General features: G+C 43.3%; 1 protein-coding gene and 1 non-coding gene across 2 annotated transcripts in view; both read left to right on the top strand.

Annotated features, from left to right (window-relative positions):
• The first annotated feature begins 390 nt into the window (after positions 1–390).
• On the top strand, positions 391–560 carry LOC140574609 (U1 spliceosomal RNA). Its single transcript, XR_011980755.1, has one exon. It is a non-coding gene; the product is annotated as a U1 spliceosomal RNA (small nuclear RNA).
• Positions 561–12,978: 12,418 nt separating this feature from the next.
• The window catches only part of ezh1 (enhancer of zeste 1 polycomb repressive complex 2 subunit), a 291,439-nt gene continuing 290,133 nt past the window's right edge, over positions 12,979–14,284 (top strand). Inside the window, exon 1 of the mRNA XM_072693233.1 lies at positions 12,979–12,982. The gene's annotated coding sequence lies outside the window, so the exon portion shown is untranslated. The remainder of the gene's footprint in view (positions 12,983–14,284) is intronic.

Raw genomic sequence — 14,284 nt, 5'->3', positions numbered from 1 at the left:
AAACCATTAAATTGGTTCTTTGGACCTATAAAGGGTTCTTCACTCATGCATATCTTTTACCAACATGGTTCTTCAGGGAATCAAAAGTGGTTCTTCTCAGTTAACCATTCCCATTGACATTTCTTGATCTACTGAAAGAGACGTAATGAATCAGTTGAAGACTAATGGATTAATAAACCCCTTCTGTTACCAAAGAATACCCCCACCAGTTTGTACAGAAGTCCCTGTAGTTACTAAGTAATACGCCTTTCTGCATTAAGGGCTTAACTTGAGCTGAGACTTTACCGATTTTGCACTGGAATCTGCCGGAAAATACTTTTCTTTTTCATTTTAAAATAGTTTGCTGCAGAAGCTGCAGGGTTTCCAAACTCAAATATACAGTATACATATATACTTACCTGGCAGGGGAGAGACCATGATCAAGAAGGTGGTTCACCCAGGGTGAGGCTCAGCCATTGCACTCTGGTTGTGCTGACCCCTGCGAATTCCCCAAATGTGGGAATCTCGATTGCATAATTTCTGGTAGTGGGGGACTGCGTTTGAGAGGTAGCGGGCTCGATGCCCACATCCTCCAAAAGGGCCTTGTGGGGCAGTGGTGGCTCAGCGGTTAGAGCGCTGGGCTATCGATAACAGGGTACCCGGGCTCGGCAAGCTGCCACTGTTGGGCCCTTGAGCAAGTCCCTTTACCCTCTCTGCTCCCCGGGCGCTGGAGTTGGCTGCCCACCGCTCTGGGTGTGTGTGTACTCACTGCTCCTAGTTCACTAGTGTGTGTGTGGGTGTGTGTTCACTACCACAGATGGGTTAAATGCGGAGGACACATTTCACTGTACTGTGACAAATACATGCACCTTTATACAGATCATGGTAACAGAGGTGAGACTTACCAGATGCTCATGGGTGGATTTAAAACAGCAAAATGGTTTTATTAATTTATTATTAAGAAATTATCAATAATCTCCAGTTTTTAATGTTCCCTGCAGCTGTACTGTATCCTGTGTGATTAATTCTTCAAATTGACTTGAAATACAATATATTTATATTGACTTCCATTGAAAGTAAACAAAGTTTTTTTTTACTTCTCCTGTAAAGTTGCTGTTTTGGAGATACATGTAAATTTTTTTAGACAGGAAAGAAAAAATATATATATTTATATATGGTCATATGCAAGACAAAAACATATGTGGACTAATGCTTGATATTAGTCTAGGATTGGATGGTTGCGAGCATATGACTGTGATGTGGGATTCAGGTGAATCATGGGAAGTTGAGTGCGCAGAGCGGCTGTGTAGCACGACAGTCATAAGATATTATCATTGGTTATCATTTGTCTCTCAATAGTCAAACTTTACTTTTCAGAAAGTTCAGTAAGGAACTCCATAGATCACTAAAATGCACACACACACAAACATACACACACACACACACACACACACACACACACCTGTCTTGGAGAAGGATCACCACATTTCTCACTAACCACCAACTGTGGCCTTTTCATCTGACAACAACGCGGCTGCCAAACCTCCGCCGTTCCCATGGCAACGAGTGACTCCTTGGCATTAGGAGCCCTGGCAGTGTGTGTGTGTGTATATGAGTGTGTGTGTCTGACCTTTTGGACTAAACCTCTGCAGAAAGTCACTGCCACTGGAAGTCTGTGTGAATGCGTGTATATGTTCTCACACAGACACACTCAGACAATGGTTCGAATTTGGGGGATGTGATTTTACATCCCCATGCTGACTTTGGTCCCCAGGTTATTGGTGAGCTTCCAGTTCCGAGTCCCCCAGCTCAAAGTCCTCTTTACAGGCAAACTCTCAGGATTCACTCACAGTCTCTCAGGTTTTACGTCCCCACAGTGTCTTTGGTCCTTTCGCTATTGGTGGGATTCCAGTTTGAGGTCCCCTTGATGTAAGGTTTGCAAGCACACACACACACACACACACACTCACACACATAGACAAACCTTCAAGATTCACTCACAGTCTCTCAGGCTTCAGTTGTCAGGTTTCACATCCCCACAATGACTCTGGTCCCCAAGGTTTTGGTTGGCTTCCAGTTCGAAGTCCCCTTGATGTAAGGTTTGCAAGCCCACACACACTCACATACACATAGAGAAGGTCTCAGGATTCACTCACAGTCTTTCAGGCTGCAGTCTTCAGAAGCAGAGGTAGGAGAGTAGATTAATGGTGTAAGAACTGCACTGGGTGCCATCTTTATCAATAAAGTCTCTGAGCATCGGGACTTTTACACCACTAATTGTTCTAGCAAAATTGGAATGTGTGTGTGTGTGTGTGTATACGACAGTGTGTGTGTGTGTGTGTTCTTTGAGAGCACAGTGGTAATTGAAAAGAAGCGCACTGTGGTGGGCGCGCTGCCTAATTGGGCAGATGGCTCACTGTGCCTCCCTCACGGATGCATGCGGCCCTGAAGAGACACACATACACTCACACAGAGTTAACGATTTCACTTCTGTCCTCTTCACCTTGTTGTCTGATGCAGTGTGTGTGTGTGTGTGTGTCCCATTACCCTATTCTCCTCCGAAGCTGAAATCTCCACCTCTGTTCCTCACCATAACCTCTTCTCTCCTTCCTAGTCCACTCCTAGTGTCACTTTTCACATCCACCATGCCCAGCATAATTCAGGGCCCTCCATCGCACCCTCTTCAGCTGATCATCTTGACCTTTGGAACAACCAAACAGAAGAACATGACCATACTCCAAGAGTGACCTGATTAGAGCAAAGAAAAGGTGTGGAGGAGATCTTCCCTGGGCATATTTGGTGAGATGTCTTCCCTGTTTTTTTCTTAATTATTCCTCTCATATTCTTTAAATAAAGATAAATGTCCATATATGTACAAAAGTATCCAGGCACTCCTTTTAATGAAGGGTATATGGGGGTATAAAGCCCCACAGCACTGGGCTGTGGAGCAATGGCACTGACTTCTACAAGTGCTGGAGCTCTAGCCAATACATCTGGTATAAGTGTGAGTAGCATTTACTAATTTACTCTTAATTACTAATCTAATATCAAAGCATCAATAATGCTTTCATGGCTGTATACCATCAAATCCTCTTAGCAATGTTTCAAAATCTAGTTGAAGGCCTTTGCAGAAGACTAGAGGCTGTTACTGCAGCAAAGGGAATACAAACCCTCTATTATTACCCTTGATTTCAAACCCAACTCTGGATCCACCAGGTGTCTACAAACTTTTGGACACATTGTGCATATTAAAAATGGGGTGATCTAATTTTTTAAAACACTAGTTAGGACTTCTAGGACTCCTTGATCACATGATCACATGACCCCCCCCCCCCCCCCAACCCCCCACCCCCAGTGTATACCACTGACCTATATTTCCTTTATTTTATTTTGGACAGTCATGAACTATTACAGTTCTTCCCACTTAGTGTGGTATAGCGCCCCCTAGAGATAGCTGGTGCAGCCTGTAGTGTCTAAACTTTAGCATGTTGGATGCATTCCCCTCCCCCCCCTCCCCCCACACACAGCCAACAACGCTGACACACCGTCCTCATCCAATCCACCATGATTTCATGAGTTGAGGTAAGATTGAAAAAGGCCAGAATATCGGAAACACATATATTTTCAGTGGTTTCACTGCAAACAGATCAGTGAGAGGTCAAGTTTAAGGAATTAACAGAAAACTGAATGTGTATGAGCTGCTCTTGCTAACTGTGGCACGATAAGCACACTTACCGTACAGTGAGCCCCTACTGTCAGCTAACATACGTCCACACTGGCTAGCCTAACGCTGAGGGATTGGAGGAAAGGTAGAGTGGAGGACCATCCTACCTAGCCAAAGAGAGCAAGGCCGGTTATCATCTCTGAGACTCCCAGACTTGGATGGCTGTGGCATCACTGGAAATCGAATCTGCAAATTGTTGATGATTGGCCCAACCCATGGAGACATATGGGTTCCTACTCTTGGTAAATGTGGTCAATTTGATGCCCGAGAAAGGGTGGAATCAACAACTTAGGCATACTCTTTAACTCCTTAGTTAACCCCTAGACTTTGACACTCTCATAATAACATTACTGTTATAATTAACATCAGTTTCATAGAACCCTGTGGGACTCCACAAGACATGCTAAACCTGCTAAACTGTTACCAATTGTTTTACCATAGTTTCTGCATTAGAATCACAGACTGATTAATACACATATGGTTCAATGCATTAAAAAATGTGGAGGTTTTTGCATGACAACAAAAGTATGCAAGTCTAAGCCCAAGTCTAAAAGGCCCATATTATGGGGAAAAATCTTGGCCTTTGACGTTTTTTAAAATGCACTGTTCACTCCACAGTCCATAAAGGGAAACTAAGCTGCAAAGACATCCAGATTGCAATTCACTATTTTTTATATTTGAGTCAACAGTCCATCAAATTCAAGACTACATGCACTTCTTTACCACCCAGTTTTCCATTTTTTGGTTCCAAAAAGAAAAATGGCAAAAAGAGATGTGAGTATTTACTGGGCTCAGCGGTTAGAGTGCCGGGCTATCGATAACAAGGTTGTGGGTTCGATTCCCAGGCTCGGCAAGCTGCCACTGTTGGGCAAGGCCCTTTACCCTCTCTGCTCCCCGGGTGCTGGAGTTGGCTGCCCACCGCTCTGGGTGTGTGTGTGTACTCACTGCCCCTAGTTTCATAGGTCCCACAACCGAACCCTGTGGGACTCCACAAGACCTGCTAAACTGTTACCAATTGTTTTACCATAGTTTCTTCATTAGAATCACAGACTGATTAATACACATATGATTCAATGCATAAAAAATGTGGAGGTTTTTGCATGGCAACAAAAGTAGTTCACTAGTATGTGTTACATTTATGGCATTTAGCTGACGCTCTTATCCAGGGCGACTTACAAGGTTACTCGTATTACAGAGGTGGGCCAATGTAGTGTTAGGAGTCTTGTCCAAGGACTCTTATTGGTGTAGCGCAGCATAGTCCCCCAGACCAGGAATCGAACCCTGGTCTCCCACATGGTGTTGTAACTCAGTGGCAGGTAGTGGTGTTATCTGTTGCGCCACACCAACCACAAGTCTGTGGTTGGTGTGGTTGGTTGGTGTGTTCACTACCACAGATGGGTTAAATGCGGAGGACACATTTCGCTGTACAGTGACAAATACGTGCACCTTTACCTTTTTATAAAGAACCTTTAAATTGTAGAAGAAAGGTTCTTCATACTCATCTCTTCATCTCTTTTACAAAAATGGTTCTTTATGGATCCAAAAGTGGTTCTTTTTAAGAGTGTACACCCAGTCATCTGAACCTTACAGGGCTTCTTGCAATTAAGGCTCATGTCTTTCTGAGAAGCCCATTCATTCAGAAGTCCAGCCTCCTGGTACATGGTCTGATCCACAGCTGAAGTGTGTATAATGCGCAGTGATAGGGTGATGTCATCTGATGTCATCCCTGACTGGAAGCTAATCAAAAAATAATAATAATTTTACACACAGAAATGACATTCTGCTCATCTTTCATGTTGGAAAGTAGACGATTGTATTACATAAAGCAATCAGGGAGAACGTACCTCTTACATTCGTCTTCCTCAAGCCATCTGCCTCTCTTGTTCTTTCTCCATGCAGTTCTGTCCACAGCTTGGAAGAGAAGGCATGTTCCAATTAAATCCTCCTGAACGAGTAGTTGTGTAAAAAGTACTGAGTTGTGTGTCTTTCTCCCCTGCAGGGTGAATAATTACATGTGTGTCTATTCCATGCTCCGGTAAACATGCATCTTTACCAGTTTCAGAGCCACGCCATGCTTCAGCTCGGTGGGATGTAGGGCTAATGCAGGTGGTGATATCAGTGGTATTCATTTCTTATAAAATATTGGCATTATTAAGAAATTTCTCAGCACTAGTGGGTTCTATTGAAGAATCAATTAATATTCTCAACCAATTTTAAAGGAACCCCAAATCCTGTTATAACCTATAACACTGGGTCTTATTCACCATCCGTTCTTAAGAAGAAATGACGCAGTTTACCAACGATTCCGACCAGTGTTTTCTTATCTGGGATCAGTTCAATTCACAGGGATATTGAGATCCATCGCTTTAAGAATCCTGACCAGACTTTTCATTAGGACTTTTCTTAAGAACAGATTTGAGAACATTCTTAGGAAGATATTGGAAAATGAGGCCCAATGTTCTGAGCGGATCTCGCTCGTGAGCTGCTATGCATGTATGACTGAACATGGCTACACTGCGTGTACAAATCTATGAATAACATCACAGGTCAGCTTTGTGAGGCTTAATGTGCGCTGACAGTGTGTGTGGCACTGTGCTTCTGTTCCCTGTGTGTCCGTCCTCAGTATTCACAGTGCATTATTCATCCACACGCCTTTAGTACTTTCCACTGTAAGGACAAACATGTACATACACATTCATGTGTGTGTGTGTGCTAGTGTACCGTGTGTGTTTTCTATACAAACCCTCTATTATTACCCTTGATTTTAAACCCAACTCTGGATCCACCAGGTGTCTACAAACTTTTGGACACATTGTGCATATTACAAATGGGGTGTTCTAATTTTTTAACACACTAGTTAGGACTTCTAGGACTCCTTGATCACATGATGCTACTAAGACCTGTGCTTCCTTCGAGTCACACAAAGCCAGCCACTACATCTTTCTATACTGCTGCTAATGCAACGACAACTGAACACGCTCGGAGGAGATCACTAACTCGGGGAGGATCCTGCCCCCAGATCCTGCCCCCATCCCTCCCAAGTGTATACCACTAACCTATATACTTATATTTATATTATATTTATTTTATTTCGGACAGTCATGATAGTTACAGTTCTTCAGAATTAGGGTGGTATAGTGCCCCCCAGAAGTAGCTGGTGCAGCCTGTAGTGTCTAACACACACACACACACACACAGCCTACAACTGTCCAACAACACTGACACGCCATCCTCATCCAATCCACCACAATCTCATGAGTTGAGATAAGATTAAAAAAAGGCCAGAATATCGGAAACATTTTCAGTGGTTTCACTGCAAACAGATCAGTCAGAGTTTAAGGAATTAACAGAAAACTGAATGTGTATGAGCTGCTCTCGCTAACTGTGGCATGATAAGCACACTTACTAAAGTGATCATGGTTAATCCACTACCGTGTGTGTGTTTTCTATATAGGTTGAGTCCAATGACAATAGGGCCGTATGTGATAACATTAGAAGCTATTTGACAGCACATAGTTACAGCCAATAGCATCAGCTGTACTGAAGCCTGAGCCTTGTCCCTACTTTAGCCCATGCATATAGATGACAGTGAGTCATACAGTGTCAGAAACCACATATAGTTGCTGCCATGTCGTTTTTTCACTTTTTGGCCAAATGTAAATCTGGCAGTTGTTCTTTACTTTGTGTCCAAATTTCACGATGAATGGACCAATAGAAATGCTCCAAAATGACCATTGACTTCCAGATTTTTCTTTCTTCTATAAAGTTACTAAATTTAGAGTTTCCTTACTCTTAAACTCCTTAGTTAACCTCTAGACTTTGACACTCTCATAATGGCATTACTGTCATAATTAACATCAGTGTCATAGGTCCCACAACAGAACCCTGTGGTTCACAAGACATGCTAAACCTAACTGTTACCAGTTGTTTTACAATAGTTTCTGCATTAGAATCACAGACTGACTAATAAACATGATTCAATAAATTAAAAATGGGCTTCTCCTGTAAAGTTGCTATTTTGGAGGTTTTGGAATGACACCAAAAGAATGCAAGTCTAAGTCCAAGTCTAAAAGGCCCAGATTATTGGGAAAGGACCTTGGCTTTTGAAGTTTTAAAATGCACTGTTCACTCCACAGTCCAAAAAGGAAAACTAAGCTGCAAAGACATCCTGTTCGCAATTCACTATTTTTGTGATGTCACAAAAATCAATGCATTTACATATGAACAAAACTTTGGATCTTGTATCAAAACAGAAAATTAGAGTTTCCTTTCCTTTATCACTCTCATAATGAGATTACTGTCCTAATTAACATCAGTTAACATCAGTTAATATGTGGAAGTTATGTGGTGGTTGGTGTGGTGCAACAGATAACACCACTACCTGCCACTGAGCTACCACGCCATGTGGGAGACTGGGGTTCGATTCCTGGTCTGGGTAACTGTGCTGCGCTACACCAATAAGAGTCCTAGGGCAAGACTCCTAACACTACATTGTCCCACCTCTGTAATACGAGTAACCTTGTAAGTCGCTCTGGATAGAAGCGTCTACTAAATGCCATAAATGTAATGTAATGTTTCAACAGCCCCAACATAGAAACCTGTGGGACTCCACAAGACATGCTAAACCTAACTGTTACCAACCTTTTACAATAGGTTCTGCATTAAGATCAATAACTGAAGAATAAACATAGGATTTAAGAGGTGAAAAGGCCCATGTTTTGGTTTCTTAGTTTTTTCAGAATAAAAATATTGAAATTATGGTTGAGAACTTTAAAATACATCTTTCACATCCCAGAACTGTTGGTATTTAATTGAATTCATTCTTCCCTCAACCAGTGAAATTCTCCCCATCCCACTGGCTGCAGTACATTTACATTTAGGGCATTTAGCAGACGCTCTTATCCAGAGCAATTTACAAAAGTGCTTCACTATTTACCCAAGAAAAAACTCAGCTGGTTTCAATAGACTAATAATTCAAAGATCCTCTAAGTTTAGACTCCACTAAACGCAAGTCAGTAAGGAGACCACTCTGCTACTCACCCAGGTACTCTCAGAAGAGGAGGGTCTTCAGTCTGGGTTTGAGGACAGCGAGCCTTGGACTCTGCTGTTCGGACACCCAGGGGAAGCTCGTTCCACCACTTCGGTGCAGGACAGAAAAAAGCCTGGACGCTCGTCTCCCGTGGATCTTAAAGGATGGCGGGTCGAGCCAAGCCGTACTTGAAGCTGGAAGAGCTCTTGGTGCAGATTGGCTTTTGACCATTGCCTTCAAGTACAGAGGGGCTGGTCCTTTCTGGGCTTTGTAGGCCAGCGTCAAGGTTTTGAATCTGAGGTGGGCAGCTACAGGAAGCCCAAGCATGACATTACAGTTTATTGGTCCCAAAACAAAACCCAGTTGCAGACCTTTCTGCTGTACGTTTATCACTTTTTGGCAAAATGTGAATCTGGCAGTTCTTTACTTTGTGTCCAAATTTCACGATGAATGAACTCCCAGATTTTTCCTTCTCCTATAAAGTTACCACATTTAGAGGTTCCTTACTCTTGAAGCCCTTAGACCCTTAGACTTTGTCACTCTCATAACATGATACTGTCATAATTAACATCAGTTTCATAGGCCCCAACATAGAACCCTGTGGGACTCCACAAGACATGCTAAACCTAAATTCTTAACGTTTCTGCATGAGGATCAATGACTGAATAATAAACATGGGGTTCAAACGAGTCCAGATTTCATGATAAATGGAATCAGAGTAAAATCAGAGCGTCATCGCTCTTTAACCCCTCAGACCCCCTGACTTCATCACTCTCATAACGCCATTACAGTTTCATCGGCCCCAAAACAGAACCCCGTTGCAGACCTTTCTGCTGTATTTCTTATTAATTCTGCTGTCTGCTTTCTTAACCCTAGTGGAAGGCCATCTATAGGCAGCGGTGGTCATTAAATCAGATGTCCTTTTTTTCTCGGGGACGTGTGGGTGTATAGCACGCATGAGGGAAGCGGTGGTGTGAGACAGAGAGATCGGAATGGTGAAGACCATTCAACCAATTACTGATCTGACAGCAGCTTAAAGAAGGAGAATGCACAAACCTCAGAGTTATATACTGTCCATCAAAAGTTTGGGGACACTTAACGAAGATGAATAAAGATGAATGCACATAAAGCATTAGCACAGCGGCTATATGGTAATGCTAATTTACTTAATATTTAACTTAAGGGCCCATATCATGCAAAAACTAGTACTGTAAATGCACTGTTCACAAGTCCCTCTCATATGAGCCCATGAATTTCTATTTTTTTATTTATCCATATCATTTAGAAACACCAGCTGATGTTGTATGACCATTGCGGAATAGTTACCAACACTCCTAGACTGCTAAATCTTCCTGAGGGTCTTCTGCAGTTATTTTTAACATCCAGAGTGCTAGTCAGCTTCCTAATGCTCATTTATACTCCCTTCATCTACGAAAATGAATACATCTGTTTCACCACCTGCACACGTCTGTGCTTTACACATCTTTATGCTGGCATGAATGTTAAGCAATACATCCACTAGAGGGCAGTTTGGAGTACAACGTTTCTGATGACAACAAACATGGCGACGTGGTGGAGGAGGTCATGATAGAGTACTTGCTACAATATAATACGTAAGAGGCAGTGGTGTAAAGGGCATGGGTTCTTCGGCCTGTCCATATGGCAGTGGTCAGCTAGTTTTGCCCCCACAGTTTCTAGTGGTAATGCTCTGTTCCACTTGTAAGCTTTCCGAGAATGTGCATAAATACGGACGAAGTGAACGCAGAGTGCGGACAGAAGGCTTTGTCTGTATCTGTATTTAATGATGAGCCTCAATGAGCCTCCAGAGGAGCCATTGGAAGGAGTTATATTTTTAGAATTGTTCAAGGAGTCAGAGTGTTTATAAAACTTTGAAATTTGCATCACTTGGTCACCTTTTCTTACAGTAATTTTGCTAGTAAGAACCAGTCCCTAGAAGCTGAAACAGGGAGGCGAACAGGCAGGCTGGAGTTCAAGGCGGCTTCGAGGTGAAGTGTGAACTAGAGCCGCCCCCATGGCTTGTAGTGAGCCTTGGAGAAGAAGAAGGGAGATGGGGTAGAGGTGGGTGCAAAGTTGTTCCTCATGTAGATGAAGGTGAGGTTATATATAATATATATATATATATATATATATATATATATATATATATATATATATATATAGAGAGAGAGAGAGAGAGAGAGAGATGTATTGGGGTACAGAATGAGAAGCAGCCGGAGCCTGAGAGAGCACAATTGGCCATGCTCTCTGGGGGTGGGTAGATGGTGCTAGACAACCCCCCCCCCCACCCCCATCACTCTTAAGCAGTGTTGGCCAGCGTTTGTTAGCTGGTGCGGTGGAGCTCATGATACATTGTTGTCCTCCAAGCCTGTCCGCTGCCCGGTGATGCCACATCATTGTCAGGTTGAAAAAAGAGGTGGTGGCTGGCTTTCATGTATCGGAGGAGACATGTGTTAAGTCCTTACCTTCCTGGGGTCGGGAGCAATCGGGAGAAGAAGGGAAAAAGTATTTTACAAATGCATAAAAAAAAATGTCCAACCTTGAAGTGAATGGGCAGCAGAAGACCACACCAGGTTCCTCAAAATGTGCTTATTGAGTGGCCAGAACCCCAGAAATGTCCTAACCAAACCTCAGGGAAATAGAAAAATGTGGGATCCAGGTCCTTTCATTAAAATTACAATCAATGAAATGACAAATTATTAGATTTTTGTTGGAAGTTGATCGATTGCATACAACCAAATCCAGTCCTATTGTCTCCTACTACATTCTAGCTGAACACTTCCATGAATCATGCACAGTACACGTGTATACGCCTGCAGCATTTATCCATAAAGCAGCACCACAGCTCTCAGGTACCTGTAGTTTTTGGATTTAGTCTGGTTCTCTGTAAGCTGGAGCTGGATCAGACAGCTTGGCGAGTCTCTGGAGGCCGTTTAGAGTCGGGTTGCTCCAGGCCCGAGTGTTTAGAGGAATGGCCCAGGGGAGCTTCGTTTATGAAAGGTTAGAAACACACACACAGGAGAGAACAGGAAGGAAACACACGGGAATCCCGCGGCTGCTTTACCTTTTTTTCCCTCTTTACTGTTGTTTTTCAGCAACTTCCCCAGAGATGCTCAGTTTTGTGGTGAATATATGTGAGTGGAGAAGTGTGGTGAAGTGTGTGTGTGTGTGTGTGTGTGTGTGTGTTTATGCTTCTTTTGACCCTTTGCTGACTTCATGTTGGCTTATGTTGTGGTCAGAGGTGTGGGGGTGGTCACAAGAGAAGACACAGAACTGTTATGGACCTTATAGAGAAGAGAAGAAAAACACAGGAGATATCAGACTGACCCAAAACAACACTACACCAAAATACACCAATTAGCCATAACATTAAAATCAATGGTGCATAGGATATCCCTGCGCTGCCAAAACAGCTTCGACCCATCGAGGCATGGACTCCATCAGTTGTGAATCGACTCTATGTGGAGTTGCCTGAAGCCTCCTCTGAATGTAGAATTATGGTGTTTTACAAGGTAATAAAAAAGGTTTTCCTCTAGAAGATCAGGCTGCTCCCATACATGCAAAGCCAGCCACTGCCTCCTCTTTTTTTTTGTCAGGCAGCCAACTCACTCAGAGGAAAGCATCAGGTCCCCAGCTCTGCCACACCAGCTCACAGACTACTGTGCCCCAGCTCTGCCACAACAGCTAACAGCCTCCTATACAGATCAAATATTCATGTGTTTAATTACGCTATTGGTAATGCCACCAAGTGCCTCAGCAGTTGCTGCCACTTGTGGCCCAGGGGTCGTGAGTTCAAATCCCAGGCCATGCAACATGCCGACATCAGCAGCCGGAGTCTGAGAGAGCACAACTGGCAATGCATAGAGGGCGGATGTCTGTTAGCCGATGTGGCGGCGCTGGGGGAAATGTGATCTCAGTGATCTCAATTTTGTCATGATTGTTGGTGTCAGCAGGGCTGGTCTGGGTATTTCTAGATCCGCTGATCGTCTGGGATTTTTTTAGCACAGTGGTCTTTAGAGTCACTCAAAATGGTTTGCCATAAGCTGCTGTTGCCATCAGCAGCTGGAGTCTGAGGGAGCACAATTGGCCGGGGACCCGGTGCTTTCCTCCCAGCATATCAGCTGCCCAGCAATGCCACATCATCAGCAGTTTGAAAAGAGGCGGTGGCTGACTTCACATGTGTCGGTGGAGACGTGTGTTAGGCCCTTTCCCTGCTAGTGTCGGGAGTGTTGCTAGGGCTAGGGGGAGCTATGGACGGGTAGGTTCATTGGCAGCAAAAAAATCGACAAAGGTTTTTATGGGGTGTCCTCATTTTTTTCACATGACTGTAATAATTTAGTAAATTTAGCCTTATTTTTCAGTGTTACCAAACTTCACCTTCACCTGCTCTCTCTCTCTCTCTCTCTCTCTCTCTCTCTCTCTCTCTCTCTCTTTCTCTCACTCTCAGGAAGTACCTGGTGAGAGCAGTGCTGTGCTAGCAGCTTAGATGCATCCGCTAAAAGTAGGAAGCCGTCCTCAGACGCAGCGGAGGTGACAATACGAATCAGGCAATAAGACATATGCACAGAGAGAGAGAGAGAGAGAGAGAGAGAGAGAGAGAGAGAGAGAGTTGTAAGTTGTGGCTGCAGATGTTTTTCTTTGCTTTCGTGAGTCAGGGCTTCAGCCCAGCCAAGGTGACAGATAGGATACAAAAATAGAGGTGTGTGTGTGTGTGGGTGAGAGAGAGAGAGAGAGAGAGAGAGAGGCAAAAACATCAGCACAGCCTCTGACTGTCATGGACATTTGTTTCTGCTGCTGTAATATGCAACAGCTATACAGATAAAACATTCATGTGAGGAGCTCTGGCGCTGTATGCAGGTCTGTAGGTACGGTCTGCTGTGTGGGTTTACATTATTGACATCTATCTAATACACTACCAAATGTTTTTAATGAATGCATAGCACTTATTGCTGACACAGATGTGCAAATGCACACGCAAAGCTTGTCTAGTTCCTGTAGAGATGTATTATAGTATTATAGCCAATAGAATAGGACTTTCTGGAGCAGATCAACATGAACCTATTGCCACAGATGGCCGCAGTGGGTCCACTTTTTCCTAGACGTCTTTTTCCTAGACGTCTTTTCACCCAAATATCAACATTGTTAAGCTGTCGTGCAAAGTCTTTTCCAGGCGTTTCTGCTAGGTACCTATAATATTGCTACAGTAATCTTAAAATGAGTCATTTCATCATCTTTTGCAGTGTTTGTTGGTAGTAAGCAGCATCACTGTTGTTGTGCTGCAGTATTGCTGTGCAAATGTCAAAGACAAACCTTCATTCATTGAGTTCCAGTAAGAGCTGCCTTTAAGTCCAAGTTTTTCATATTTCAGGAGATGTTTGGCCTTTTTCCCGGTTGTTTTGGTATCAAGATATGACAAAAAACATGGTAAGAATGTCAAGGATAATTCTTCTGCAGCAATAACTTCCTTTTCCATTCAAATCATAGTAAAATCTGTCCTTGTCTACCCACAAACATCTATCCTCCCCTTATTACAG

Source organism: Salminus brasiliensis, chromosome 12 (genome assembly GCF_030463535.1).
Source record: "Salminus brasiliensis chromosome 12, fSalBra1.hap2, whole genome shotgun sequence".
NCBI classification, from domain to species: Eukaryota; Metazoa; Chordata; class Actinopteri; order Characiformes; family Bryconidae; genus Salminus; species Salminus brasiliensis.
Note: the sequence above shows the minus strand (reverse complement) of the source record. Positions and strands in the feature narration are given on the sequence as shown.